Here is a 27061-nt window from a genome sequence, read left to right on the forward strand (position 1 = left end):
GAAACCGAAACGGAGGGGGAACCACACACAGCTATACGGTTAATACGGGATTGTAACACATATTTGCAGGATAGGAGACCGGTTAACGGAAATAGTTGAGGTGGATCTTCGATAGTAAAGATATACGTGAGTATAACGTGGCCTTATACATTTTTGAATGATGTGGAGGATATTAAATAACTTTAACATTAGCCAGTTAGCATAGTAAGACCCCAGTCATTGACAATGGGTTGCAGTGAGAGTCGGAGCTTTCAGTTAGCCTACTTTAATTTGCGTTTTTGGTGGAGAAAATACGGTTTCATTTGATGGCGAAAAGGGGACTATATCCTTTATGTACATGAATATGCATGTTTCTGCAAACAGTGGTGCAGTGTCCGAATCTCTCACGCCTAGGTGCAAGGTTCAGCGAACACAGAATGTCTTATTCAAATAGTGTGCAGCGAGTGGCTACATTTCGAGTGGCAACATTAGGGAAATTATACAATGTTGCTAGTTTAAAACAAAAAAGTGATTACAATATTGTTACAATGTTACAAATTGTAACAACTCTCATGGTTGTTTGGTGAGCTCGCTACATTGTATGTCATTGCATGATATAGTTCTGTAGCCGGCTCAGCCCCAGCCATTCTGCATGCCGTTGTTTAAATGACCTGAGTAAGGTATAACGCTACTTGCAGGGGAATAGGGGAAGATTAGCGGAGACCCTGTATCCTCTGTATTTGACACGCTGATGTAATTACACAAGTCGAAGATAGACTGTTCCTTATTCCACGTGTCTAATAACAAAAAACTGCTAAACTCCATAGGCAATTACAAGGCAACAACTATATTACGATGTAACAAAACATGTATAATAACCATAATTGTGTTGAGGTTCACAGATATTGAACTTTCTTCAGTTACTGCTACAGTGCAAACAGGAGAGCCTGCTCATAAACTGTAATGATTATTGTTTTTTTTACAATGAGTTGCATTGATTTGTTGACTCTGCGTATGTTTGCAGGCAAGCAGCATTATTTGATCTGCATGCCTGAATCATCTATTGTTTTGTTTGTTTCCACGATCAGTATCATTGTTGCCGCCATGCCTGCTGCTGTAACAAGTTAAAGCTAGTGTGTAAAGGGAGGAGTTTGGAAGCCAGTAGGAGGAGGGGCCAGGTGTGTTGGTAAGAGGGTGTCAGGTTATCAGCTCAGTAGCACTGACAGAAGTGATTTGCACCAGTTGGAAATACTCTTACATGTAAATAGCCTACAAATATGCAGTTCTGGAATATCCTGGGCTGTGGAAATGGAGGTACGTGTGCTATATTTATATCCATAATACAACTGACAGTTTTTGAGAAGTAGTGGTAGGCTTGTTTGGCTGAGAACTGAACGTGTGTCTGTCTCAGGAAGAGTGAGTCAGTGTGCCTGAGATAAGGGCAGGAAGAGTGAGTCAGTGTGCCTGAGATAAGGGCAGGAAGAGTGAGTCAGTGTGCCTGAGATAAGGGCAGGACGTTTCTCATGTCATGGCCGTGCATGCAGTTGCATGTGAAACGTCACAGACAGGTAAACGTTGTTTGTTGCATGAACATCATGTTATTAGTGACCTCAGGGATTCTTTTGTAGAGGAATCATACAGGGGTATAGAGAGCAGGAGACCCGTACAGAATGTTGTACTGATTGTTCAACCCTCAGAAGAACCCATAGCCTACCTTGTTTGTCAATGTTACCTGATAAATTCCAGGACACCGAGGTGTACCTCAGAGAATGTGCTGCTTCAGGGCTAGTCTTCTGATATGAGTCATCTCGTCACATCTAATGGCTTGTAATAACCAGAAATATCAGCAGTTATAATGTGGGTATGAGAATAGATGTCTATGCTTCTGCCCATGATGATACGAGTACACACAGTGCAATATGTGCCATACACTAACTAACCCTATAGATGTGGTCCTGGTGGAGTAGGCAAAACCATGTGAATGAAACCACACAGTCAAAGACCTGGGTTTCTTTCACCTCCATGTCCTGACAACAATAGTCAAATCAACTGTAGTCCAATCAACTGTAGTCAAATCAGCTGTAGTCAAATCAATGAAGGCAAATCAGTAGTCAAATCAATGAAGGCAGAGATTGTCGACAAATGTAAGCCGAGATTTTGTTGTGTAGAAAATGTACCTTTTGATGTCGACACAGCCCCTCCAGAGGGCGATCCAGCTGTTATGTATTGCGTCACAATGTTTTGAACAAATTCCAATCTCAGGCATAGACAAGCCTTCCGTTCAATTAGATTTGAGATGATCACTGCCATTGTATGTAATTACAGATCCAGATTGATAATATGTAGATGAAGGATCAGGCTAACCTTGCAGTCTCAGTTTGCCTCAGGAACCTCAGGTCTTCAAATGCTCAACTTATCTATGTGGATTCATCGATGGAATTTGCATTAACCTGACTTGTCATGTTATTGTGTAAAAACCCAAATTTACACTTTTGCCATATTTGCCATATGTTTGTAGTTATTTCTCTGTCTCACTGTATTGTGAAGATAGGCCCTCAGTGGGGAAAAGAGGCCTACTGAGCTTGATAAACATGAACATGCATACCTTTTTAATTTGATTATTTAACCTTTATTTAACTAGGCAAGTCAGTTAACACCAAATTCTTATTCACAATGACGGCCTACCCCTGCCAAACCCTAACTTGGGACAACACTGGGCCAATTGTGCACCGCCCTATGGGACTCCCAATCACGGCCGGATGTGATACAGCCTGGAATCAAACCAGGGTCTGTAGTGACACCTCTCGCTCTGAGATGCAGTGCCTTAGACCGCTGCGCCACTCGGGATACCTACTGTACTCTACCTGACTTTCCAGAAGGCTTTTTAAACAGCACGTATCAGGCAGTACCCAGATCAATGACAGGCACTATTCATTATGGATCCCTTTTTCAATATTAACCTTGGCAGGGTACTCTGAGCAAAGGCTAGCGCTATCGAATACCTTGCTATCGAATACCTTGTCAAATGTTGTTGTTTTAACATAGGTTTGGAGATCTGCTGTGTAAATCAGCCAGCAGCGATTCAATGCCGAGTGGATGGGGAGTTGATTTGTGTCTTCTGGGGGGAAAGAAATGCCTGGAAAGCCCATCAACAGTGATTTATTCAAAACAGTTATGTATAAGTGAATGTGTGTATTGAGACAACAAGGCTGTCAAGTGTAAAACAATACAAGCAAGGCAAGATCTGGAAGCGAAACCTTTTTATACTCTGTCAGTTAGTCTTTACTAAGAATATAGAACCATCCGTCAATAGTGTTCTTCTCAAGAAGAAGGGCGGTCCGTAGTTAAAGAACTACAGGGAATGGCCGTAGACTTATTAGTCCAATGGGAAAGTGCTTGTGGGAATGACTTTCACTAAACTGCAGTCTTAGACAAAAGGGTTCCAAAAGGGATCTTTGGCTGTTCCATGTAGAGCCCTCTGTTGAAAGGGTTCTACCTGGAACCAAAAAGGGTTCTTCAAATGGTTATCCTACGGCGACATTCGAAGAACCCTTTTAGGTTCTAGATAGCACCTTTTTTTTCTAAGAGTGTGTATTGCAAATAGAGGTACTCAAATAGGCTCTATCCCTCAGTGATTTATGGTGCAGCTCTCACAAGTCTACAACACACCTTAGGCTTGAATAGTGAACATCTCTCTCGATGTGAGTTGGTCTTTTGTTTGAGATGGTCTCTCGAAACAGCTTTCAAAAATGAGATGATACCAATGGGTTAACCGAAGTCTGGAGCTTTTACACAATTTGACAAATGAGGAAGCTCTGGCCTCCCAGGAATCCAGCGCTGAGACCACAGCATACTGTCACACCCAGCTCTTATCAAGTCACTACTGGGATGTGAAGACCAAATGACCCAACTCAATTCCTCTGAGCCCACACCTTTTGTTACAATGCTTTCTTACTCCTTTTAGTATGTGTTGCATACCGCCACCAAGTTATTTTTGTTGAAAAGCAGCACACACCCACTGGGCACAGATTTGGTTGAGTTGTCAACTAACGTGTGAAATCAACAGAAAATGTCCCCATGCCATTGGATTCATTGGTTCAAAGTTGGGTGAAAAAAGAATAAATTGCCTTATGTTGATGACTTCAAATTCAATCAGTTTTCCACATTGATTCAACATCACCTTGAATTACTGGGTTGGAATGACGTGGAAACAATGTTGATTCAACCAGTTTTTGCCCAGCGGTCCATGATCTCTGTGGGAACTAGAACTAGCTACCATAATCCATGACAGAAATACATCCAGTATTGCGATTGGGCCTGCATTGCAGATGGCTTGTTATAGCAAACACATCCTAAACTGATATGTTGCCAGAGACAAATTTGATTATGTGATTAGCAACATAAATTATGTAAATTGCAACAACACTGACTCAATGGCATTTTTTTATTTTCTCCTAGAAAAATAACCTGAGGTTGAACTGATCGTCAAGGTGGCTGCTGTCATCTCTCTCCTTGAATTTGTTATTTTTAATTTCCTGTTAATTTATAGAATGCAAACAGCTAGTGTGTGTTATTCAGTGAGACTAAAATATTTCTAAAACTGGTAGATAGAAATGTATTTTATATAACTAACATGATTGCCAATTCTACCTGACTGATAATCATGTCTGTTCTAAGCTATACATTTCTATGTGACCATTCTGTTCAGAGGATGCTGAAGTGATGTTCTGCTTGATAGGATCTAGATTAGAGGTCGACCGATTATTATTTTTCAACGCCAATACCGATTATTGGCGGACCCAAAAAAAGCCGATACCGATTAATCGGCCGATTTTTATTTTATTTATTTATTTATTTTTTAAATGTATTTATTTATTTGTAATGACAATTACAACAATACTGAATGAACACTTATTTTAACTTAATATAATACATCAATAAAATCAATTTAGCCTCAAATAAATAGTGAAACATGTTCAATTTGGTTTAAATAATGCAAAAACAGTGTTGGAGAAGAAAGTGAAAGTGCAATATGTGCCATGTAAAAAAGCTAACGTTTAAGTTCCTTGCTCAGAACATGAGAACATATGAAAGCTAGTGGTTCCTTTTAACACGAGTCTTCAATATTCCCAGGTAAGAAGTTTTAGGTTGTAGTTATTATAGGAATTATAGGACTATTTCTCTCTATACCATTTGTATTTCATATACCTTTGACTATTGGATGTTCTTATAGGCACTTTAGTATTGCCAGTGTAACAGTATAGCTTCCGTCCCTCTCCTACCTGGGCTCGAACCAGGAACACATCGACAACAGCCACCCTCGAAGCATCGTTACCCATCGCTCCACAAAAGCCGCGGCCCTTGCAGAGCAAGGGGAACAACTACTCCAAGTCTCAGAGCGAGTGACGTCACTGATTGAAACGCTATTAGCGCGCACCCCGCTAACTAGCTAGCCATTTCACATCGGTTACACCAGCCTAATCTCGGGAGTTGATAGGCTTGAAGTCATAAACAGCTCAATGCTTGAAGCATTGCGAAGAGCTGCTGGCAAAACGCACGAAAGTGCTGTTTGAATGAATGCGTACGAGCCTGCTGCTGCCTACCATCGCTCAGTCAGACTGCTCTATCAAATATCAAATCATAGACTTAATTATAACATAATAACACACAGAAATACGAGCCTTTGGTCATTAATATGGTCGAATCCAGAAACTATCATTTCGAAAACAAAACGTTTATTCTTTCAGTGAATTACGGAACCGTTCCGTATTTTATCTAACGGGTGGCATCCATAAGTCTAAATATTCCTGTTACATTGCACAACCTTCAATGTTATGTCATAATTACGTAAAATTCTGGCAAATTAGTTTGCAACGAGCCAGGCGGCCCAAACTGTTGCATATACCCTGACTCTGCGTGCAATGAACGCAAGAGAAGTGACACAATTTCACCTGGTTAATATTGCCTGCTAACCTGGATTTCTTTTAGCTAAATATGCAGGTTTAAAAAATATATACTTCCGTGTATTGATTTTAAGAAAGGCATTGATGTTTATGGTTAGGTACATTCGTGCAACGATTGTGCTTTTTTCGCAAATGCGCTTTTGTTAAATCATACCCCGTTTGGCGAAGTTGGCTGTCTTTGTTAGGAAGAAATAGTCTTCACACAGTTCGCAACGAGCCAGGCGCCCCAAACTGCTGCATATACCCAGATTCTGTTGCAAGAGAAGTGACACAATTTCCCTAGTGAAAAGAAATTCATGTTAGCAGGCAATATTAACTAAATATGCAGGTTTAAAAATATATACGTGTGTATTGATTTTAAGAAAGGCATTAATGTTTATGGTTAGGTACATGTTGGAGCAACGACAGTCCTTTTTCGCGAATGCGCACCGCATCGATTATATGCAATGCAGGACACGCTAGATAAACTTGTAATATCATCAACCATGTGTAGTTAACTAATGATTATGATTGATTGATTGTTTTTATAAGATAAGTTTAATGCTAGCTAGCAACTTACCTTGGCTTCTTACTGCATTCGCGTAACAGGCAGGCTCCTCGTGAGGCAGGTGGTTAGAGCGTTGGACTAGTTAACCGTAAGGTTGCAAGATTGAATCCCCAAACTGACAAGGTAAAAATCTGTCGTTCTGCCCCTGAACAAGGCAGTTAACCCACTGTTCTTAGGCCATCATTGAAAATAAGAATGTGTTCTTAACTGACTTGCCTAGTTAAATAAAGGTGTACATTTTTTTTTTGTTGCCAAATTGGTGTCCAAAAATACCGATTTCCGAATGTTATGAAAACTTGAAATCGGCCCTAATTAATCGGCCATTTCGATTAATCGGTCGACCTCTAATCTAGATCTGTAGTCATGACCATTCTGTTCAGGGAATGCTGAAGTGATGTTCTGCTTGACAGGATCTAGATCTCTTACTGTAGTCATGTCTGACAGTCTGAGGCTGGAGGAGATTGAGTGTATTTTTCACATCACTGTAGTTTATACAGCTAATCTTCAGGGCCCAGTTCAAAAAATAAATATCTATCTGGATTTCGCCTATCGGATAGGATTAAATGCATAGAAATGTAATGAATAGAGCGGACGAATCTATTAATTGAGTCCTATCCGATAGCCGACATACAGATAGATCACTTTAAAAAAAACTGGTCCCAGGCCAATAGGATTACTCTGCTAGAGCAGCTGTTAAATGATTACCACTCTAGAACGATTTACCTTGTTTTCATTTACATTAGGTTGAGTTGTGAACTAATGTGAAATCAACGTGAAATCAACCAAAAAAGTCACCCTGTCATTGGATTTAACAGTTAGGTAAATAAAAGACTAAATTCTCTTACGTTGATGACTTTTTCCATTCAGTTTTCCACGTTGATTCAACATCATCACATTTTAAGTTTTTTGGTTGAAATGACATGGAAACAACGTTGATTCAACCAGTTTTTGCCCAGTGGGATGGTGCCAATCGTCCTGTCAGGTTTTTTGTGTTGGCTAGGGATGTTTCATATACTGTGCAATGTAGCCTGATTGTGTTGAGACCTAGGGAGTGTTACTATTAGTGCTCTCTTGTCAGTAATACCATTTGAATAGTACAGGCTAGGGGAATTGGGAATTCAGCAGTACTGTACAGTTTGAGTCAGATTGTGATTGGTGACCATCTCCTCCCCTGTGCCTCTCCTTGGCAGGATCAGTGTTGTCTAGGTGAGTAAATGAATGGTGTGACAGAACCCTAGCATTGTGCTGAGTCAGACGTAGGCCATGTAAAGTCCTATAGGCCTATCCACATACACACAGCCACACATACAGTAATCCGTTTTGCAAGCTGCTGTCTCAGTAAGTCCAGTACACATCACCACTAAACAATCACCCAGATCAATCAAACAACTAGGTCTGCTGCAGTATGTCAATCCAGTCTGCTCTAGGGGAATCAGGAGGAGTGTTGTAGTCAGTCAGCCAGGTCTGCTGCAGTATGTCAATCCAGTCTGCTCTAGGGGAATCAGGAGGAGTGTTGTAGTCAGTCAGCCAGGTCTGCTGCAGTATGTCAATCCAGTCTGCTCTAGGGGACTCAGGAGGAGTGTTGTAGTCAGTCAGCCAGGTCTGCTGCAGTATGTCAATCCAGTCTGCTCTAGGGGAATCAGGAGGAGTGTTGTAGTCAGTCAGCCAGGTCTGCTCCAGTATGTCAATCCAGTCTGCTCTAGGGGAATCAGGAGGAGTGTTGTAGTCAGTCAGCCAGGTCTGCTGCAGTATGTCAATCCAGTCTGCTCTAGGGGAATCAGGAGGAGTGTTGTAGTCAGTCAGCCAGGTCTGCTCCAGTATGTCAATCCAGTCTGCTCTAGGGGACTCAGGAGGAGTGTTGTAGTCAGTCAGCCAGGTCTGCTCCAGTATGTCAATCCAGTCTGCTCTAGGGGAATCAGGAGGAGTGTTGTAGTCAGTCAGCCAGGTCTGCTGCAGTATGTCAATCCAGTCTGCTCTAGGGGACTCAGGAGGAGTGTTGTAGTCAGTCAGCCAGGTCTGCTGCAGTATGTCAATCCAGTCTGCTCTAGGGGAATCAGGAGGAGTGTTGTAGTCAGTCAGCCAGGTCTGCTGCAGTATGTCAATCCAGTCTGCTCTAGGGGAATCAGGAGGAGTGTTGTAGTCAGTCAGCCAGGTCTGCTGCAGTATGTCAATCCAGTCTGCTCTAGGGGACTCAGGAGGAGTGTTGTAGTCAGTCAGCCAGGTCTGCTGCAGTATGTCAATCCAGTCTGCTCTAGGGGAATCAGGAGGAGTGTTGTAGTCAGTCAGCCAGGTCTGCTGCAGTATGTCAATCCAGTCTGCTCTAGGGGAATCAGGAGGAGTGTTGTAGTCAGTCAGCCAGGTCTGCTGCAGTATGTCAATCCAGTCTGCTCTAGGGGAATCAGGAGGAGTGTTGTAGTCAGTCAGCCAGGTCTGCTGCAGTATGTCAATCCAGTCTGCTCTAGGGGAATCAGGAGGAGTGTTGTAGTCAGTCAACCAGGTCTGCTGCAGTATGTCAATCCAGTCTGCTCTAGGGGAATCAGGAGGAGTGTTGTAGTCAGTCAGCCAGGTCTGCTCCAATATGTCAATCCAGTCTGCTCTAGGGGAATCAGGAGGAGTGTTGTAGTCAGTCAGCCAGGTCTGCTCCAGTATGTCAATCCAGTCTGCTCTAGGGGAATCAGGAGGAGTGTTGTAGTCAGTCAGCCAGGTCTGCTGCAGTATGTCAATCCAGTCTGCTCTAGGGGAATCAGGAGGAGTGTTGTAGTCAGTCAGCCAGGTCTGCTGCAGTATGTCAATCCAGTCTGCTCTAGGGGAATCAGGAGGAGTGTTGTAGTCAGTCAGCCAGGTCTGCTGCAGTATGTCAATCCAGTCTGCTCTAGGGGAATCAGGAGGAGTGTTGTAGTCAGTCAGCCAGGTCTGCTGCAGTATGTCAATCCAGTCTGCTCTAGGGGAATCAGGAGGAGTGTTGTAGTCAGTCAGCCAGGTCTGCTGCAGTATGTCAATCCAGTCTGCTCTAGGGGAATCAGGAGGAGTGTTGTAGTCAGTCAGCCAGGTCTGCTCCAGTATGTCAATCCAGTCTGCTCTAGGGGAATCAGGAGGAGTGTTGTAGTCAGTCAGCCAGGTCTGCTGCAGTATGTCAATCCAGTCTGCTCTAGGGGAATCAGGAGGAGTGTTGTAGTCAGTCAGCCAGGTCTGCTCCAATATGTCAATCCAGAGTGTTGTAGTCAGTAATGACAGTTGACTCCCTCCGTTTAAAAGGCTGTATTTGTCTTACACACACACACACACACACACACTAGGGTGCTGTGTTTGGAGTCTGACCCGTTCGTTCCCTCCTCTACACCATTCACTTTAACACCATCCTGCAGGCAGCTTGAGGGGTGATGAGAGAGAAAAAGGTCCAGTTCCCAGGACCACAAATACAAATTCCATCTAGACACCGTTGCCCTATAGCAGTGGTTCCCAAACTTTTTATAGTCCCGTACCCCTTCAAGCATTCAACCTCCAGCTGCGTACCCCCTCTAGCACCAGGGTCAGCGCACTCTCAAAATTTGTTTTTTACCATCATTGTAAGCCTGTCACACACACACTATACAATGCATTTATTAAACATAAGAATGAGTGTGAGTTTTTGTCACAACCCGACTCGTGGGAAGTGACAAAGAGCTCTTATAGGACCAGGGCACAAATAATAATATAATAATAATAATCATCATCAATCATTTTGCTCTTTATTTAACCATCTTACATATAAAACCTTATTTGTTCATCGAAAATTGTGAATAACTCACCACAGGTTACCTAGAAGGGTGTGCTTGAAAGGATGCACATACCTCTGCAATGTTGGGTTGTATTGGAGAGAGTTTGTATTAAATCATATTCCACACAGTCTGTGCCTGTATTTAGCTTTCATGCTAGCCGAGAATCCACTCTCACGTACTGTAGGTACGTGGTTGCAAAGGGCATCAATGTCTTAACAGTACGATTTGAATACTCAGGATACTCTGAGCGCAGCCCAATCCAGAAATCTGGCAGTGGCTTTTGATTAAATTAAATTTTCACAGAACCGCTTGTTGCAATTTCAATGAGGCTCTCTTGTTCAGATATCGGTAAGTGGACTGGAGGCAGGGCATGAAAAGGATAACGAATCCAGTTTTTTGTGTCATCCGTTTCAGGAAAGTACCTGCGTAATTGCACACCCAATTCACTCAGGTGCTTCGCTATATCACATTTGACATTGTCCGTAAGCTTGAGTTAATTTGCACAGAAAAAATCATACAATGATGGAAAGACGTGTGTTGTCCTCTGCAGACAGAGAAGAGCTCCAACTTCTTAATCATAGCCTCAATGTTGTCTCACACATTGAATATAGTTGCGGAGAGTCCCTGTCATCCTAGATTCAGATCATTCAGACAAGAAAAACATCACCCAGATAGGCCAGTCATGTGAGAAACTCATCATGCAAACGGTCAGACAAGTGAAAATTATAGTCAGTAAAGAAAACTTTAAGCTCGTCTCTCAATTTAAAAAAATGTGACCAATACTTTGCCCCTTGATAACCAGCTCACTTTTGTATGTTGTAAAAGCGTTACAATGGCTCACAGGCTCCTTGGCTCCGAGAAGCACTGCAAACTGTACTGCTGGGAATGCCTATTATTTGCAAGTGATCGATTTGGTGTTTGGAGCCACACTGGCTTTGCAAACTTGAGTAACACTCCTGTGTAACACTGGAGCCAGCCAGAAGGCGTACAATAGCCAACTCCAAAGCTGATTGGTTGACACTAAATTTTCATTTCCATTCACTATAAGCTACAAGCGCCCGCACTGTTGATTCTGAAGGCCTGAGGGCAGATTTTAGACCCCTGGCAACACATGATGGCTGAATATGATTGGATAAAAGATCTAACATAAAGACCAGCCCTCAAAATCTCAACCTGGGGCAGGAAGCAGTGCAACCAAGAGGAAAGCTATGAAATGAAGAGTATAACTCTTACTCTGGGGAATAATTTAATACATATTTGTGGGAAAATATATTTAAAAAAATATATATATTCTGATGATGTTTAGGCCAGCAGAGAAGGCCTTGCAGGCCCTGACGGCCCACCACTGACCAATTAGGATCTGGCTAAAAATACTTGAATCAGTTATAGAACCCATTGCCCTTTATGGTTGTGAGGTCTGGGGTCCGCTCACCAACCAAGAATTGACCAAATGGGACAAACACCAAATTGAGACTCTGCATATAGAATTCTGCAAAAATATCCTCTGTGTACAACGTAAAACACCAAATAATGCATGCAAAGCAGAATTAGGCCGATACCCGCTAATTATTAAAATCCAGAAAGGAGCCATTAAATTCTACAACCACCTAAAAGAACCTCTCTTGGTTTTGGAGAGATTTTCATCATTGCCGCATCAAGAGTTTTGTCCTTGTAGCCTCGCATTTTGAATTTCTGTCTTTTTTTTTAGCATTGCTGTCAAAATCTGTCTGGTGGCCACAGATTGGTTTAACTCTGCATAACTGGCTATAGACCATTCTTGAGAGGAAGAGGTTGCATACTATCCGCACATAGCAAGGTATTGTGGTCTGTGGGCTTTGTGTGTAATGCATCATTCTCTTTGATGATCCATAAGTCCAGGTAGTTTATTTCTCTCTCATCAGTCTGCATGGTGAATTTGAGGTATTCAGAGCTCTCATTTAGTAAAGTTTGGAATTCATTTCGTTGCTGCTGACTTCCTTCCCAGAGCACAAAGACATCATCTATGTATCTCTTCCATAGGAGGATTTTAGAAAGTAGGGGGTGTGTCTCTGTTTTGTAAAGGTGTGCTTCCTCAAATTGTCCCACATACAGGTTTGCATAGTTGGGGGAACAGGGGCAGCCCATGGCTACACCCCGAATTTGTCTGACTCAAAGACAAAGTAGTTATTGGATTAACCAGGTCAGTAAATTGTAAAATGCAATTATTGGATGGAACAAGGGTAGAGTCTGTCTGCTTGAGGAAATGTTGCAGCGCCTGCAAGCCTCCAGTGTGATGGGATGTTAGTGTATAAGCTAACCATACGTCTGTTACAGTGGGACAAGATAGAGCCATGACAAAACAAGGAAATAAAACTGCTGAAAGCCGATTGGCTTCCTATTTAAAAATAAGATTGAGAACAAGCTATGAATGGTTGCTGGATTGAATCCCCGAGCTGACAAGGTAAAAATCTGTTGTTCTTCCCCTGAACAAGGCAGTTAACCCACTGTTCCCTGGTAGGCTGTCATTGTAAATAAGAATTTGTTCTTAACCGACTTGCCTAGTTAAATAAAGGTTAAATAAATGCAATGAAGGAAAAATACTGGATTTTGGTGCAGGTACAGCCATCCAGCGCAAGAATAAATATTACGATATTGTGAAAATGATACGATATGATATAGTGTCAAAAATAATATCCCGATATGTCATTGCATCGATGTTTTTCTTCTCCCCAGCGCTACTTTTAACCAGGGCACAAAAGTAGTGCACTATGTAGTGAATAGGGTGTCATTTGGGACGTAGCCTCTGTTGACTAGCCGCCGTCATATTCATATGAACACGTCTAAAGCAAACTTTTATTGACCATTCATTCTCTAGTGCAAACAAAACAGTGGCATTTCATAGTCACATCAATATTACAAGAGGAATTGATAGAACCATTTATTTTGATCAGTGAGGAGGAATATACAATCACTGTACCACAGAATTGCTAACTTCTCTCAGTTTCTGGCTAAGTTTCCTAGGTCATGACTACGTCCATGTCATTTGAAGCCCTGGCGCTTAACATTAAAAATGTTTGTTGCCTTTTTTTAAAACCCCCAATTGACTTATTTCCATCTGAAGTCTTACATCATGAATCCCTTATTCATTCACTGCTGTTCGCTCAGATCATCTCTCTATCATCTCCTCTGCTGTGCTTTCTGCTGAGACAGCTTTAGTCAGGAATAATGAGCATTAGGATTAACTGATGAGCTTAGCTGCTCCTGGCTCCTCACTGATAGCAGGACCTCTGTCTGCCTGTCTTTTTGTCTTTCTCTCTGTCTGCCTGTCGGTCAGTGGAGGCTGCTGATGGGAGGACGGCTCATAATAATGGCCAAAACGGAGCAAATGGAATGGCATCAAACACCTGGAAACCATGTGTTTGATGTATTTGATACCATCCCACTCATTCCTCTCCTCTCCAGCCATTACCATGAGCCTGTCCTCCCCAATTAAGGTGCCACCAACCTCCTGTGCTGTCTGTCTGTCTAATAATGTCTCTAATAATGTAGCCAGCTCTTCAATATCGCCACCCTAAGAAGCCAGTGAAATACTGATGTGGTATCTAGAGGGTCTTATCAAAGTCCTGCCATCATCTGCTGTCCGTCTGAACGTGCCTCGGACTTTAATGACCGCAGGAGGATGTCATCTGAGTGCCAAAGGCCACCCTATTCCCCTTTTTAGTGCTCTACTTTTGACTTGGGCCCATTGGGCTCTGGTGAGAAGTAGTGCACTATGTAGGGAATATGTTGTCATTTGGGACGTAGGCGTGATCTCCACTGGAGGACAAGGTTAGGTGGTGACTGACTGCAGGCAGGCAGACAGGGAGCACTGTGCTGAATCCAAAACACTGTTTGTGGAGAAAATAGCCTAGACTGCTGAATGCTTATTAAATTAGGGCTAATCAATTGTAAAGTCATCAGAAGCACATCCTCCTCCCTGTGTCAAGATTGGGTGCGTTCCATCCAGGATTAATCCTCCTAGTTTCTACCTTTCTACCACTTTCACCACCATCTCTCCAAATCAATTCCTGACAGTCACCAGCCTGCTACCATCATGCTAGCCTTTAAGAAATGTCCAGTACCATCAATGTATAATGATGACAGTCACCGTTACATCACCTGAAACAGCAAAGGTTCTGTGCAAGCAGGCCAAGACCCCAGTGCCTTTGGCAGTGCAGTCTAACAGCCTCTGGGCTGTGCTGAACAGATGACCTCTAGGGGGCTGTATCTGCACAGGTGCTGCTGGCTACTGGCTAGCCTCCAGTGGTGCGTAGCTTTGAAGGATCACAGTCAGCTCATGTAAATACCCTGAGTAATGCCATTCAATGCCATCCTAACATACTTCTCTCTCTCTCTGTTTCCCTTGCAGATATTTCCAGGATATCATCATACTACGCTGGTATGTACCGGGGGATTTTGCCCTGGCAGTAAAGATTCTGTCATTTAAAGTGAATAGTGCTGTGTGTATTTTGCCCTGGCAGTAAAGATTCTGTCATTTAAAGTGAATAGTGCTACGTGTATTTTGCCCTGGCAGTAAAGATTCTGTCATTTAAAGTGAATAGTGCTGCGTGTATTTTGCCCTGGCAGTAAAGATTCTGTCATTTAAAGTGAATAGTGCTGTGTGTATTTTGCCCTGGCAGTAAAGATTCTGTCATTTAAAGTGAATAGTGCTACGTGTATTTTGCCCTGGCAGTAAAGATTCTGTCATTTAAAGTGAATAGTGCTGCGTGTATTTTGCCCTGGCAGTAAAGATTCTGTCATTTAAAGTGAATAGTGCTGCGTGTATTTTGCCCTGGCAGTAAAGATTCTGTCATTTAAAGTGAATAGTGCTGCGTGTATTTTGCCCTGGCAGTAAAGATTCTGTCATTTAAAGTGAATAGTGCTACGTGTATTTTGCCCTGGCAGTAAAGATTCTGTCATTTACAGTGAATAGTGCTACGTGTGAAGCGCTGGTTGACTGTGTGTAGTATTTATAGAAAAAGGACAAACTGCACCTAGACTTGCTCTAGATGAGTGCAGCCAGATTGTATTCCACATGTTGTTCCCTATACAATACATACAGCTATTCCACATGGTGTTCCCTATACAGTACATACAGCTATGTGACTCTGTTAGCTTCCTGGAGGGGGCCCATGGCTGAAGCTAAAGGCATGATGGGGCTTTCTTCATCTCCTGCAATCAGCATTTCTCTCTGATTCTTCATCAATATTTCATTGTTTGAACAACATGTACTGGAGAAAATTATCTATTGGAAAATATCAGATAACTATTTGTTGCAGTAAACATCTCTGCGAAGGAATGAAAATCTCTTCCAGTTTGATAGCTATTTCATTTCTCACCAGACTTACAGTTTTGACTTAAATCGGCTTGGAAATCTATGGCAAGACCTCAACATGGCTGGCTAGCACAGCCTGTTCTCATAGTTTCACTTCGGAATTGCTGTAATTGGAGGAAGGTACATTTTTTACCCATTCATTCTGCGTGTTTACAGGGTTAATTCCGCGTGGTTACAGCGTTAATTTTGTGTGTTTACAGGGTTAAAACAGAAACAACTCAAAGGGTAAATGTGCTGTTTTCATTCAGTATCATTGAGTACTCTCCCTGCTTGCAAGAGAATTGTGAACTGCCGTGGCGCATGGGTCTAAGCAGTGTGCTCTGGCTCAGAGCCTCGTGAGTTCGTTTTGCCATTGTGTTATTATTTATTTATTTATGTAGCTCCAACAAAGGCAAATATCCACATCCTCAGTACCTTTTCACATGTCCCAAATCGAAGGCTCTTTCTTGTGACCAGCATGGTCCAGCGATGATCAACAACCAACTTGACAGAGCTTGAAGAATGTTAAAAACAATAATGTAATGTGTAAATATTGTACAATCCAGGTGTGCAAAGCTCTTAGAGAATTACCCAGGAAGACGCACAGCTGTAATCACTGCCAAAGGTGATTCTAGTATGTATTGACTCAAGGGTGTGAATAGGGTTTTCACTTTGTCATTATGGAGTATTGTGTGTAGATGGGTGAGAAGAAATCGATTGAATCCATTTTGAATTCAGGCTGCGACACAACAAAATGTTGAATAAGTCAAGGGGTATGAATACATTCTGAAGGCACTGTATGTATGTGTGGAGCTGGAGCCCATTATTTTAGACATAATGGGGTTTCTAACCTGATATCTAGGGCTCTGAGGCAGCCATGTTCCCTGTGGGAGTGTATTGCGACAGACTATCAGTGGAAACATCTCTAAATTCTCTCTGTACTCACAGGGTTAGGACGGAGCTGGCTGTGAGGACAGACAGGATAAGTGGTTGGTTGTGTACAGTTAAATAACATCCAGCTGATTGGTTGTGTTGATCCATAGTCAGTCAGCAGTATTGGAGAATCGTGGCCTGGATAACTGCACCAAAAGCCGGTATCATCTGACAGACTGACGTCCTCTTGAATGGGGTGCGGAGTAAACAGAGTATGAACCATCCTGCATCAGTTAAGCCCCTTATACAGTACATACCAACACTTTTACCAGGGTTTAGATAGCCAGATTTCTCATATTCTCTCTGCTTTGGTTTGTATCACCTTGTTATGTTGTTTTGGCCTCTTATGTGAATGGATGGTGTCCCTGGTTGTGTGTCTGATTTGAGGTAGACAGACACACAGGCAGGAAGCATCTGTATTCCGCCTGAAGAAAGCAGTGCTGCAGCACCTTGGTGTTGCTTGGAGGTTAGTGTGATTTAGTGGAAGGCTTTAGTTTGTGGAGAGCTAGGCTAGATCTGACTGTGATAAATCACTGCTAGGTTACATAATGAAAGCTGTTCATGGCAGGTGCAATCTACTCTCTCTCTTTGTTTCAGCTACAGGCCCAGAAAAACATATTGCAAAACACACACACACACACACACACACACACACACACACACACACACACACACACACACACACACACACACACACACCTGAATGTTTAAAGGGACCATAGAACTGCCTGTGTGTGATGTGTGTAATGAGTAGAGTGAGATTTGTCCCTTGATTAGGTTTGTTGTTTTCATGTTGGGGTGATTCACAGCCACAATTAATATTGTTATTTCTTCTTTAGTTTTACAGACATCTTGAATATTTGTCATGGTAATGATAGTCAGAGGCATAGGGGCAGACCTTGTTGTAAGGAGGAGAAAGAGGAGGAGGAAGAAGGGAGGAATTGAGAGAGGGACCTGTTTTGGCTGATAGCCAGAGGCATAGGGGCAGACCTTGTTGTAAGGAGGAGAAAGAGGAGGAGGAAGAAGAGATATTGTTTGCTAATGAACTGAGCGCTAGTCATGACCCTGGATCTACTTGATTTGCAGCTCTCTCTCTTCTCTCTCTCTTCTCTCTCTCTCTCTCTCTCTCTCTCTCTCTCTCTCTCTCTCTCTCTCTCTCTCTCTCTCTCTCTCTCTCTCTCTCTCTCTCTCTCTCTCTCTCTCTCTCTCTCTCTCCAACCGTGGCTGAAGAGCCGCTGTCCGTTTTGTAAACAGGAGAAGAGCTGAGTGTAGTTCCCTAAAGGAGGTTGAGCTCTCAACTAGTCTCTTGCCCTCCTTCTCTCTCTCCTCCCACCCTGCCTCCCGCCTCTCTCTCTCTCTCTCTCTGAGTCACACACAAACCCAGCTCACACCCTCCTGACACAGCCGACTCGGCAGCAGGGTTTCACAGCAGTAGTAGCAGCAGCTTGTCCTGGATTACAAGGCTGTCACATCGGAGTAGACAGGCGGTTGTAGTGCTGAACTAACTGAAGGATTGCTTTGTTTTTTGTCTCCTCTGTGTCTTCTACTACACTGTTTTCCAAGTCCGCTGCCTCCCGGGCTTGATTCATTTACAAGGCTGTGCAGAGGCACGCAGAGGGATTTATTTAGAGGCTGGAAGCCAACGCTGAGGGGATCTGAAGAGGAATCGGAAGATAAGGAGCTGACAACACAGCCCTGTCCCATATTGATCTTCTGTCTCTCTCTCTGTCTCTCTCTCTCTGTCTCTCTCTCTCTCTCTCTATCTCTGTCTCTCTCACTCCCTCTCGGAGTGACACCAAACACCTCTGACCCGGAAACAGCCTGTCTGTCAGGCAAGGTGGATGTTAGGATAAAAACTCCTCCTCACCCCACAGTTCTCTCCCCTGAGGCAGGGCTGTGTGAACGGGTCAGAGGGGGGCAGCGGTAGGGGCTGTGCCGGGGTCCTCCGGGGCAGAGGAAGAAGCAGCAGCCTGTCCTGGCCTGGCCTCTATGCGGTTGTGGAAGGGGACAGGGTCAGGGAGCCTGGGGCTGGTTCAGGCCGCAGGGTCTGGTGGTGGGATAGAAAGACAGGTGCTGCTGCGGCCATCATGGAGAGGAGTGGCTGCATCCCCCTATGCTGGGCCCGGGGCGCCTGTGTTTACGCTCAACACCCTCCACTCCCAAGTATGTACTGTGTACACACAGCAGATATGTTATGCACACTAGGTGCTTCTAGGTAGAGCCTTTTAACCAGTGTTCATCTCAGTGTTTTTTAGAGGTCTTTCTGTTGATGATGGCTGTGTTGATCTCAGTGTTTTTTAGAGGTCTTTCTGTTGATGATGGCTGTGTTTGGATGTGTGATGAATATGAATGTGATTTAAAGCTACACTGACTGAATGCTAATTCCCAGAACTCTGCTATAGTTAGAGATGAATGTGATTTGCATTGCCCTGCTTTATGCAGGTATTATTGCTGCCTCTCCTACTATAACATGCCAAGACGTCAGGTGCGCTGAATGGCAATGCCCAAATGTGTACAGCAGCACTGTACCGCAGGTTGCCATAGAGACAAAGGTATTCTTCTCTCATCTGATCACCACAACAAACCAAGCCATGGTGGTCATTAAGTCATCCATGGCTGTGAAAGTAATCAATACAGCATCTAACGCAGTGTTTCCCAACTCCAGTCCTCATTTTTATTGTAGCCCTGGACAAGCACACCTGATTCAACTAATCATCAGGCCCTAAATGAGTTGAATGAGATATGTTTGTCCCGGGCTACAACAAAATGTGTGCTGGTGGTGTTACTGGAGAACCGGAGCTGGGAAACGCTGACTACTGCTGAGCACTGACTTACAGGAGGACTGCTGTCTGTCTGTCCCCTGAACATATTACGGAGCAGAGGGGCGAATTCCCATTAGTCTTGAACTGATTAAGTGTCGGGCAGGGCTGTGATTAGTGTTCTTGTGAGGAGAGGGGATAGCTGTTGAATAACTAGGCCAGGTAGAGCGAGAACTGCCCAGGCAACAGCAGTAGCAGCAGAACTAGCAGCAGTAGTGGAAGTAGAAACAGAACTATCGGCAGTAGAAACAGAACTAGTAGAAACAGAACTATCGGCAGTAGAAACAGAACTAGTAGCAGTAGAAACAGAAGCAGAGCTAGTAGCAGTAGAAACAGAAACAGAACTAGTAGCAGTAGAAACAGAAACAGAACTAGCAACAGTAGAAACAGAAACAGAACTAGCAGTAGCAGAAACAGAACTAGCAGCAGTAGAAACAGAAACAGAGCTAGCAGCAGTAGAAACAGAAACAGAACTATCAGCAGTAGAAACAGAACTAGCAGCAGTAGAAACAGAAACAGAACTAGCAGTAGCAGAAACAGAACTAGCAGCAGTAGAAACAGAAACAGAGCTAGCAGCAGTAGAAACAGAAACAGAACTATCAGCAGTAGAAACAGAACTAGCAGCAGTAGAAACAGAAACAGAACTAGCAGCAGCAGAATCAGAACTAGCAGCAGCAGAAACAGAACTATCAGCAGTAGAAACAGAAACAGAACTAGTAGCAGTAGAAACAGAAACAGAACTCATAGCAGTAGAAACAGAACTATCAGCAGTAGAAACAGAAACAGAACTAGCAGCAGCAGAAACATAAACAGAACTAGCAGCAGTAGAAACAGAAACAGAACTAGCAGCAGTAGAAACATAAACAGAACTAGCAGCAGTAGAAACAGAACTAGCAGCAGCAGAATCAGAACTAGCAGCAGCAGAAACAGAACTATCAGCAGTAGAAACAGAAACAGAACTAGTAGCAGTAGAAACAGAAACAGAACTAGCAGCAGTAGAAACAGAAACAGAACTAGCAGCAGTAGAAACAGAACTATCAGCAGTAGAAACAGAAACAGAACTAGCAGCAGTAGAAACATAAACAGAACTAGCAGCAGTAGAAACATAAACAGAACTAGCAGCAGTAGAAACATAAACAGAACTAGTAGCAGTAGAAACATAAACAGAACTAGCAGCAGTAGAAACATAAACAGAACTAGCAGCAGCAGAAACAGAACTAGCAGCAGTAGAAACATAAACAGAACTAGCAGCAGCAGAAACAGAACTAGCAGCAGTAGAAACAGAAACAGAACTAGTAGCAGTAGAAACAGAACTATCAGCAGTAGAAACATAAACAGAACTAGCAGCAGCAGAAACAGAACTAGCAGCTGTAGAAACAGAAACAGAGCTAGCAGCAGTAGAAACAGAAACAGAACTAGCAGAAAAAAACAGAACTAGTAGCAGTAGAAACGGAAACAGAACTCATAGCAGTAGAAACAGAACTATCAGCAGTAGAAACATAAACAGAACTAGCAGCAGCAGAAACAGAACTAGCAGCAGTAGAAACAGAAACAGAGCTAGCAGCAGTAGAAACAGAGCTAGCAGCAGTAGAAACAGAGCTAGCAGCAGTAGAAACAGAACTAGTAGCAGTAGAAACAGAACTAGTAGCAGTAGAAACAGAACTAGTAGCAGCAGAAACATAAACAGAACTAGCAGCAGTAGAAACAGAAACAGAACTAGCAGCAGCAGAAACAGAAACAGAACTAGCAGCAGTAGAAACAGAAACAGAACTAGCAGCAGTAGAAACAGAACTAGCAGCAGTAGAAACAGAACTAGTAGCAGTAGAAACAGAAACAGAACTAGCAGCAGCAGAAACAGAAACAGAACTAGCAGCAGTAGAAACAGAAACAGAACTAGTGGCAGTAGAAACAGAACTAGCAGCAGTAGAAACAGAAACAGAACTAGCAGCAGTAGAAACAGAACTAGCAGCAGTAGAAACAGAAACAGAACTAGTGGCAGTAGAAACAGAACTAGCAGCAGTAGAAACAGAAACAGAACTAGCAGCAGTAGAAACAGAAACAGAACTATCAGCAGTAGAAACAGAACTAGCAGCAGTAGAAACAGAACTAGCAGCAGTAGAAACAGAAACAGAACTAGTGGCAGTAGAAACAGAACTAGCAGCAGTAGAAACAGAACTAGCAGCAGTAGAAACAGAAACAGAACTAGCAGCAGTAGAAACAGAAACAGAACTAGTAGCAGTAGAAACAGAACTAGCAGCAGTAGAAACAGAACTAGCAGCAGTAGAAACAGAAACAGAACTAGTGGCAGTAGAAACAGAACTAGCAGCAGTAGAAACAGAACTAGCAGCAGTAGAAACAGAAACAGAACTAGCAGCAGTAGAAACAGAAACAGAACTAGTAGCAGTAGAAACAGAACTAGTAGCAGTAGAAACAGAACTAGCAGCAGTAGAAACAGAAACAGAACTAGCAGCAGTAGAAACAGAAACAGAACTAGCAGCAGCAGAAACAGAACTAGCAGCAGTAGAAATAGAAACAGAACTAGCAGCAGTAGAAACAGAACTAGTAGCAGTAGAAACAGAACTAGTAGCAGTAGAAACAGAACTAGTAGCAGTAGAAACAGAACTAGTAGCAGTAGAAACAGAACTAGTAGCAGTAGAAACAGAACTAGTAGCAGTAGAAACAGAACTAGCAGCAGTAGAAACAGAACTAGTAGCAGTAGAAACAGAACTATCAGCAGTAGAAACAGAAACAGAACTAGCAGCAGTAGAAACATAAACAGAACTAGCAGCAGCAGCAGCAGAAACAGAACTATCAGCAGTAGAAACAGAACTAGTAGCAGTAGAAACAGAAACAGAACTAGCAGCAGTAGAAACAGAACTAGTAGCAGTAGAAACAGAACTAGTAGCAGTAGAAACAGAACTAGTAGCAGTAGAAACAGAACTAGCAGCAGCAGAAACAGAAACAGAACTAGCAGCAGTAGAAACAGAACTAGTAGCAGCAGAAACAGAACTATCAGCAGTAGAAACAGAACTATCAGCAGTAGAAACAGAACTAGTAGCAGCAGAAACAGAACTATCAGCAGTAGAAACAGAACTATCAGCAGCAGAAACAGAACTATCAGCAGCAGAAACAGAACTATCAGCAGTAGAAACAGAACTAGCAGCAGTAGAAACAGAACTAGTAGCAGCAGAAACAGAACTAGCAGCAGTAGAAACATAAACAGAACTAGCAGCAGCAGAAACAGAAACAGAACTAGCAGCAGTAGAAACAGAACTAGTAGCAGTAGAAACAGAACTAGTAGCAGCAGAAACAGAACTAGCAGCAGTAGAAACAGAACTAGTAGCAGCAGAAACAGAACTATCAGCAGTAGAAACAGAACTATCAGCAGTAGAAACAGAACTAGTAGCAGCAGAAACAGAAACAGAACTAGCAGCAGCAGCAGCAGAAACAGAACTATCAACAGTAGAAACAGAACTAGTAGCAGTAGAAACAGAAACAGAACTAGCAGCAGTAGAAACAGAACTAGTAGCAGTAGAAACAGAACTAGCAGCAGCAGAAACAGAAACAGAACTAGCAGCAGTAGAAACATAAACAGAACTAGCAGCAGCAGCAGCAGAAACAGAACTATCAGCAGTAGAAACAGAACTAGTAGCAGTAGAAACAGAACTAGCAGCAGTAGAAACAGAAACAGAACTAGCAGCAGTAGAAACAGAAACAGAACTAGCAGCAGCAGAAACAGAACTAGCAGCAGTAGAAACAGAAACAGAACTAGCAGCAGTAGAAACAGAACTAGTAGCAGTAGAAACAGAACTAGTAGCAGTAGAAACAGAACTAGTAGCAGTAGAAACAGAACTAGTAGCAGTAGAAACAGAACTAGTAGCAGTAGAAACAGAACTAGTAGCAGTAGAAACAGAACTAGCAGCAGTAGAAACAGAACTAGTAGCAGTAGAAACAGAACTATCAGCAGTAGAAACAGAAACAGAACTAGCAGCAGTAGAAACAGAAACAGAACTAGCAGCAGTAGAAACAGAACTAGTAGCAGTAGAAACAGAAGCAGAGCTAGCAGCAGTAGAAACAGAAACAGAACTAGTAGCAGTAGAAACAGAACTAGTAGCAGTAGAAACAGAACTAGCAGCAGCAGAAACAGAAACAGAACTAGCAGCAGCAGAAACAGAACTATCAGCAGTAGAAACAGAACTAGTAGCAGCAGAAACAGAAACAGAACTAGCAGCAGCAGCAGCAGAAACAGAACTATCAGCAGTAGAAACAGAACTAGTAGCAGTAGAAACAGAAACAGAACTAGCAGCAGTAGAAACAGAACTAGTAGCAGTAGAAACAGAAACAGAACTAGCAACAGTAGAAACAGAACTAGTAGCAGCAGAAACAGAAACAGAACTAGCAGCAGCAGAAACAGAACTAGTAGCAGTAGAAACAGAACTAGTAGCAGTAGAAACAGAAACAGAACTAGCAGCAGCAGAAACAGAACTAGCAGCAGTAGAAACAGAACTAGTAGCAGTAGAAACAGAACTAGCAGCAGCAGAAACAGAAACAGAACTAGCAGCAGTAGAAACAGAACTAGTAGCAGCAGAAACAGAAACAGAACTAGCAGCAGCAGAAACAGAACTAGCAGCAGTAGAAACAGAACTAGTAGCAGTAGAAACAGAACTAGCAGCAGCAGAAACAGAAACAGAACTAGCAGCAGTAGAAACAGAACTAGTAGCAGCAGAAACAGAAACAGAACTAGCAGCAGTAGAAACATAAACAGAACTAGCAGCAGCAGAAACAGAACTAGCAGCAGTAGAAACATAAACAGAACTAGCAGCAGTAGAAACATAAACAGAACTAGCAGCAGCAGAAACAGAACTAGCAGCAGCAGAAACAGAAACAGAACTAGCAGCAGTAGAAACATAAACAGAACTAGCAGCAGCAGCAGCAGAAACAGAACTATCAGCAGTAGAAACAGAACTAGTAGCAGTAGAAACAGAAACAGAACTAGCAGCAGTAGAAACAGAACTAGTAGCAGTAGAAACAGAACTAGCAGCAGCAGAAACAGAAACAGAACTAGCAGCAGTAGAAACAGAACTAGTAGCAGCAGAAACAGAAACAGAACTAGCAGCAGTAGAAACAGAACTAGTAGCAGTAGAAACAGAACTAGTAGCAGTAGAAACAGAACTAGTAGCAGTAGAAACAGAACTAGCAGCAGCAGAAACAGAAACAGAACTAGCAGCAGTAGAAACAGAACTAGTAGCAGCAGAAACAGAACTATCAGCAGTAGAAACAGAACTATCAGCAGTAGAAACAGAACTAGTAGCAGCAGAAACAGAACTATCAGCAGTAGAAACAGAACTATCAGCAGCAGAAACAGAACTATCAGCAGTAGAAACAGAACTATCAGCAGTAGAAACAGAACTAGTAGCAGCAGAAACAGAAACAGAACTAGCAGCAGTAGAAACAGAAACAGAACTAGCAGCAGTAGAAACAGAACTATCAGCAGTAGAAACAGAACTAGTAGCAGCAGAAACAGAACTATCAGCAGTAGAAACAGAACTAGTAGCAGCAGAAACAGAACTATCAGCAGTAGAAACAGAACTATCAGCAGTAGAAACAGAACTAGTAGCAGCAGAAACAGAACTATCAGCAGTAGAAACAGAACTAGTAGCAGTAGAAACAGAACTAGTAGCAGTAGAAACAGAAGCAGAGCTAGTAGCAGTAGAAACAGAACTAGTAGCAGTAGAAACAGAACTAGCAGCAGTAGAAACAGAACTAGTAGCAGTAGAAACAGAACTAGTAGCAGTAGAAACAGAACTAGCAGCAGTAGAAACAGAACTAGCAGCAGCAGAAACAGAACTATCAGCAGTAGAAACAGAACTAGTAGCAGCAGAAACAGAAACAGAACTAGCAGCAGCAGCAGCAGAAACAGAACTATCAGCAGTAGAAACAGAACTAGTAGCAGTAGAAACAGAAACAGAACTAGCAGCAGTAGAAACAGAACTAGTAGCAGTAGAAACAGAAACAGAACTAGCAACAGTAGAAACAGAACTAGTAGCAGCAGAAACAGAAACAGAACTAGCAGCAGCAGAAACAGAACTAGTAGCAGTAGAAACAGAACTAGTAGCAGTAGAAACAGAAACAGAACTAGCAGCAGCAGAAACAGAACTAGCAGCAGTAGAAACAGAACTAGTAGCAGTAGAAACAGAACTAGCAGCAGCAGAAACAGAAACAGAACTAGCAGCAGTAGAAACAGAACTAGTAGCAGTAGAAACAGAACTAGTAGCAGCAGAAACAGAAACAGAACTAGCAGCAGCAGAAACAGAACTAGCAGCAGTAGAAACAGAACTAGTAGCAGTAGAAACAGAACTAGCAGCAGCAGAAACAGAAACAGAACTAGCAGCAGTAGAAACAGAACTAGTAGCAGCAGAAACAGAAACAGAACTAGCAGCAGTAGAAACAGAACTAGTAGCAGCAGAAACAGAAACAGAACTAGCAGCAGTAGAAACATAAACAGAACTAGCAGCAGTAGAAACATAAACAGAACTAGCAGCAGCAGAAACAGAACTAGCAGCAGTAGAAACATAAACAGAACTAGCAGCAGTAGAAACATAAACAGAACTAGCAGCAGCAGAAACAGAACTAGCAGCAGCAGAAACAGAAACAGAACTAGCAGCAGTAGAAACATAAACAGAACTAGCAGCAGCAGCAGCAGAAACAGAACTATCAGCAGTAGAAACAGAACTAGTAGCAGTAGAAACAGAAACAGAACTAGCAGCAGTAGAAACAGAACTAGTAGCAGTAGAAACAGAACTAGCAGCAGCAGAAACAGAAACAGAACTAGCAGCAGTAGAAACAGAACTAGTAGCAGCAGAAACAGAAACAGAACTAGTAGCAGTAGAAACAGAACTAGTAGCAGCAGAAACAGAACTATCAGCAGTAGAAACAGAACTAGTAGCAGCAGAAACAGAACTATCAGCAGTAGAAACAGAACTAGCAGCAGCAGAAACAGAAACAGAACTAGCAGCAGTAGAAACAGAACTAGCAGCAGTAGAAACAGAACTATCAGCAGTAGAAACAGAACTAGTAGCAGCAGAAACAGAAACAGAACTAGCAGCAGTAGAAACAGAACTAGCAGCAGTAGAAACAGAACTAGTAGCAGTAGAAACAGAACTAGTAGCAGTAGAAACAGAACTATCAGCAGTAGAAACAGAAACAGAATTAGCAGCAGTAGAAACAGAACTAGTAGCAGCAGAAACAGAACTATCAGCAGTAGAAACAGAAACAGAATTAGCAGCAGTAGAAACAGAACTAGTAGCAGCAGAAACAGAACTATCAGCAGTAGAAACAGAACTAGTAGCAGTAGAAACAGAACTAGTAGCAGTAGAAACAGAACTAGTAGCAGCAGAAACAGAAACAGAACTAGCAGCAGTAGAAACAGAAACAGAACTAGTAGCAGTAGAAACAGAACTAGTAGCAGTAGAAACAGAAACAGAACTAGTAGCAGCAGAAACAGAAACAGAACTAGCAGCAGTAGAAACAGAAACAGAACTAGTAGCAGTAGAAACAGAACTAGTAGCAGTAGAAACAGAACTAGTAGCAGTAGAAACAGAACTAGTAGCAGCAGAAACAGAAACAGAACTAGCAGCAGTAGAAACAGAAACAGAACTAGTAGCAGTAGAAACAGAACTAGCAGCAGTAGAAACAGAAACAGAACTAGTAGCAGCAGAAACAGAAACAGA

At 42.6% G+C, this 27061-nt stretch overlaps 1 protein-coding gene across 1 annotated transcript in view; it reads left to right on the forward strand.

Annotated features, from left to right (window-relative positions):
- The window catches only part of LOC120048834 (focal adhesion kinase 1-like), a 144984-nt gene continuing 117923 nt past the window's right edge, over window positions 1-27061 (forward strand). Inside the window, exons 1-2 of the mRNA XM_038995104.1 lie at window positions 1-126; window positions 14635-14664. The gene's annotated coding sequence lies outside the window, so the exon portion shown is untranslated. The remainder of the gene's footprint in view (window positions 127-14634; window positions 14665-27061) is intronic.

The sequence above is a fragment of the Salvelinus namaycush genome, chromosome 5, assembly GCF_016432855.1.
Source record: "Salvelinus namaycush isolate Seneca chromosome 5, SaNama_1.0, whole genome shotgun sequence".
Classification (NCBI taxonomy): Eukaryota; Metazoa; Chordata; class Actinopteri; order Salmoniformes; family Salmonidae; genus Salvelinus; species Salvelinus namaycush.